The 5,000-nt window shown below is 41.4% G+C and overlaps 1 protein-coding gene across 1 annotated transcript in view; it reads left to right on the top strand.

Annotated features, from left to right (window-relative positions):
• Positions 1 to 5,000, top strand: part of camta1a (calmodulin binding transcription activator 1a) — a 410,932-nt gene that overhangs the window by 334,382 nt on the left and 71,550 nt on the right.

Below are 5,000 nucleotides of genomic sequence, written 5' to 3'. Positions count from 1 at the left end.
GGTACTTCCCTGCACGCGCTCAGTTTGGTGCTCTAAGATTGATGCCTGTTCCTTGGCCCCTTCATTACTTCTGCAGCAAATTATGCACACTTCTTTTTCCCTCCCTCCCTTCTCTCTCTCTTTCTCTCTCTCTCTCTTTCTTTTTCTCACTCACTCTCTCTCTCTCTCTCACTATCTCTCTCTTCCTCACCCAGACGCAGGTCTCAGTCTTAAAGTAATGGTACTTAATGCAACCTCCCGAACACCCCCATGCCGAACCCTACTTTTCTCATTAGTTTATAAGAAAGGCCACTCAGCCAATTAAAATGAAGTGAGAAAAGCATTAGAGATGAGTAGTGTTCGTGTTGTGCCCCTGCTGCTGTGTGTGTGTGTGGGTGTGGGTGGTGTGTGTGTATGTTTGTGTGTGTATGTGTGTGTTTTGTTGTGTGTGTGGTGTGTGGCTGTGTGTGTGTGTGTGTGTTGTGTGTGTGTGTGTGTGTGTGTGTGTGTGTGTGTGTGTATGTGTGTGTGTGTGTGTGTGTGTGTGTGTGTGTTTGGTTGTGTGTGTGTGGCTGTGTGTGTGTGTGTGTGTGTGTGTGTGTGAGGGTGTGGGTGTGTGTGACTTTCTTTTACGGTGCACACATCACGTCCATTGTTCTCGTTTATGCGTCACACATCCCCTTGGCTGACCGTGTTTGTATATGTTTATAGCATAATGGCATTACGCAGTGATTTGAATTTAATTTGTGATTTCTCTAATGAGAAAGAGAAACAAACAACACACACATAAACACACACACACACACACACACACACACACACACACACTATGGGCTATATCTTGCACTTTGGGCTGTATTTTGGGCACCAGCGCATGGCGTAACACTCGTTTTTCACAGAAATGTCATTGTCCGATGTTTTGGGATCACTCTCACTGAATCACGATCTTATGAATGCATGGTGATATTTTTGCAATGTAATCTAACATTACTTCACTATAGACAATGCAGATCTGTCAGATAAGCTCTCCTCTCCCGTGCCGCTGCTGGGGCATTTGGGTTACAGTAAATGGCATCGGCATGCAGTTCGTCTCATTAAGTCCTCTAATATTTCCTAATTTATGTCATCAACACATCCGTGATTCGTGGAAATGTGTTCGCAACACAGGTGCCCAAGCAAGCGCTCCTGCAGGTGTAAGCTACAGCTGTACCTACCAACAGGCAACGAGAAACACTTTCCAAGTTGACCTAACTTTCCAACTCTGCACAGTATCCCATTAACGTCATGACAGTAGGCTATTTGCAATATTTATTTTATGTAAAGTAGAGTTTGTAAACACGTTATCATTAACTTAATGCACGCACAACTTTTGTTTGAGCAGGAGAGAGAATAACAATGAATGGACGCAGCAACTACAGAAATTGTAGCGGAGGCTACTTGCTGCTTTCTTTTACTGTCTATGGTTGCTGGTTAACAGCACATAATAAGCTTATTTAAGCTTATTCACAAACTCAAGACTTCAAGGCCATCATGGTATAACGTTTTTTGAAAACAACGAAAGGATGGAGGGAACATAGCAAAGTTTTGGAGTTATTTCAGATGGGCTACAACAAGGTAGGCAAAATTGTGGTGCTTGTCAAAACCTTAGTGCAGCTGGAATAATGCTTATAGGCTGATTTTAAAGCGCACACGATGTTTAAAGCCATACACAAATTGGAAATTGGAACAAAACTAAAGGTAACTTTAGCCTTTATAGGGCTGTATAAAGTTGTCCAAATTAATAGGTCGTAATTAGGCGTTGTTGTTGTAAAGATATTGCATGTAGATGTACTATATAGGCTACTAAATTTTTAGTTGACCAATGCACGAACAAAGCCGGGAAACGGACAAATATTATCAAGGCTTTGAATGTTTCCATCTGTGCACAGGGTGTCTGTAGATGTCGGTGTGCATAGCATTCATTTCTGCAGGCCTATGGCCATGCATGCGCTCTTAAAATAGCATCTGAATTTAGCCACTGACTTTAGACCAGGAGGTTCCTGGTCTGTGGCCCGGTGTTTTCTGAAACTGCAAAATATCAACAGGGACCGTTTGTGCGGAACCGCCCCCTCTTTTTCGCTGAAACGCCCATTAGTATACATGTACCTGTGGAGGGAAAATTCCAATATCGCTGACTGCAAAATAGGAAAGACAAAAGCGCCAATACAAAGTCAATTGGCTGGTGTGCAAAATAGAGCCCTGTGTCTCACTCACACACACAAATACAGACACCAATAATCAGAGGTGGAAAGTAACGAAATACATTTACTCGCGTTACTGTATTGAGTATTTTTTTCTGTGTATTTTGTATTTTTAAGTAGTTTATAAAATGGTATTTTAAATTTTACTTGATTACATTTTGAGTGAAGTATTGTGCTTCGCTACATGAAAAATCCCATCCGTTACTTACGATAACGACATACGAAAACAGAAGGGGAGAGAAAAATCGGCCCTAAACCACTAGCCTAGTGATAATGATCAGCATGTAGCCTACAACAGGACATGAATCAAGCTGGCGCCATGTCTTTCTGAAAGTGATTGAGATGGAGCTGGATCACGAGATGCATCAGATTACATGTGTAGCCTAACCTATGAAAGTGTATTTTCCGCTATTTCAATGGGTTGTCTCAGTTAGTTTTAGCACTATGATTGAGGAGATATTCAAGCAAACACCATGGGATTTCGTGTTTTGGCGTTTGTGCTCACCTTTCTTTGGAAAGTAGTTCATTAGCAGTTGTTTCCCCTCATTTCTCTCTTTTTCCTGTTTTGGCATTTTGTTTTGGTAACCTGACTTCTTGGATAAAGACATTGCACCAGCAGCACAACAATTAGCGGTCCACTACTAGCGATGCTCAACTAAATAAACAAAGATAGACTACCTTATGAATCGTGGGTAGGCGGACTAAACCATTTAGCTCTTTAGCAAGGGAGAGTGAGAGACCTTAGACAGTTTTCACTATGTTTTGTATAAACATCCAGTCAGTCAAACTTTACATTTCGTATGACATTCATTTTGACATTAATTTGGAAGTTAAAATATTAAGGTAAAATAAATATATGGTGGAAATAAGTATTGAACAGCTTAGACTTTTTCAGTAATTAGCCTAAACTTCCAGTGAGTTCTTCAATACTTTGTGGAAAAGCCTTTGTTTGTAATGACAGCATCAAGACATTTCCTATGACAAAACTTATTAGTCACAGTATCAGGTGTGATTTTGGCCCATTGTTCTAAACAGATTCCATGGGTCCCTCTTGTGAATCCTGATCTTTACTTCCAGAACTGTTTAATTGAATTTAATTGAATTGGCTGCCTTTCGAAGTCTTTCTGGAGCTTTCTCCGGTGGTCTTTGGCTCTTGGAATTGACTATCCTTCTGACTCCCTGGTCAGAAATATTGCGGAGATCCTGTGCATGGCGGTTGATGATGCAGTGATGTTCCTTCCACTTGCAGACAATGGCTCCCATGCTGCTAACTGGAAGATTCTGAAGTTTTGAAATTCATCTGTAACCAGTTTCATTGATATGTTTTGCAACAATAAGGTTGCAAAAGGTCTTGGGAGAACTTTTGCTTTTATCCATCATGAAATGTTTCTTGTGTGACACCTTGGTAATGAAAAACCTTTTTATAGCCCATCAATATGTAGGCTACTAACCAAGCTTATATTATATTATATTAAGATTATATTCATTTGCACAGATAGCAAGGATAACTACTCTCTAAGATTCCAGCTCGTTCCTTTCCTTGCCTTAGTGCCTTTTTCTTAGCGTGTTCAATACTTTTCCCCTGTGTATTTCCACTTCATTACACATGACTCTACTTATGGAGTTGTTTGGATTTTTTATTTGTGGATTACCTGAGTTATTACTAATGCCTGGTGAAAATGTTGTGCCCCATTATTCCACTTTTCAAGGGCCCTCTCCTACATTGGGGCCCTATACTTCCCACTTTTCCCCCAGTTCGGCCTTCCCTTTAATCTGCTGAACCTTCTGCTCGTTTCAAAATATAAAAAAACCTCTGCAACTCAACATTGGCCTGCCTGCCTCAGCTGCCTGTGAGGGGGTTTTCAGTTGTGCTGGATTACTGTTCACCGCAAAGCGACCAAGGATGAGTGCAACTAACTTTGAAAATCAACTACTGCTCAAACTTAAAAGGAGAACTCTGGTGATTTTTCACATACAGTAGATCTCCATTTCTCAATGTCACCGAGTACTGTCGGTATGAACAAAACTGAAACAATCAGTTTTACCTTGCTTGAGTTGCTGCACCTACAGCGCCACACTGGGAGCATGAACCGCGGCTGCCTTAGCTGCTGGCTGCAGCAACTTCGAGCTAGGACCAAAATCCTTTTAGGCAAGTACCTCCCTTTCGCCCGGCCATATTGCAACGCTTTTTTTTATCGGGCATCTATTTCAGCAGAAATGGCGTGCATAATAACCTGACCCTCGCCAGATGAATTTCGTTCCACTTAGCTCCGCCCTAGCTTCACTCACATCCATCTGGGACCTCTTCCATTGAAAGTGATTTCTGCAACCGACTTTATGGTTCAGCCAATCAGAGCATAAAGGCGGGGAGTTTCATAGATGTGATGTAGTGGGAAGCGACCGTGAGACTGTTATCAGCGTCCGCGGGTTGGCTTCGATGTGAGTGGTTGAAGTAGCACGTCAATAGATGACAGACAAGTGGCTTATTCAATCATATGCAAGCATTTCAGTGTTTCCCACAGAATTAAATTCTATTTTAGAGTGGTAGGTTTGCAGAATTGACTTGAATGTCTTGAATGTTGAACAGTTTTTAACAAATTAAGCGCAGCCTGGTTATGATGCTAACCAGATTTAAGCACAATTTAGTAGAACATGGAAAATCATTGTGTGGTGTTCAGTGTTGATATTGTGGTGGGCATACAAATAAGTCAATGTATGGGAAACACTGCATTTTTTTGATTAGGCCCAGCCTTCTGAAACACCATTCCGATGGATCGGTTC

This window comes from Alosa alosa, chromosome 4 (genome assembly GCF_017589495.1).
Source record: "Alosa alosa isolate M-15738 ecotype Scorff River chromosome 4, AALO_Geno_1.1, whole genome shotgun sequence".
NCBI lineage: Eukaryota > Metazoa > Chordata > Actinopteri > Clupeiformes > Clupeidae > Alosa > Alosa alosa.
This window is presented reverse-complemented; position numbering and strand designations above follow the sequence as displayed.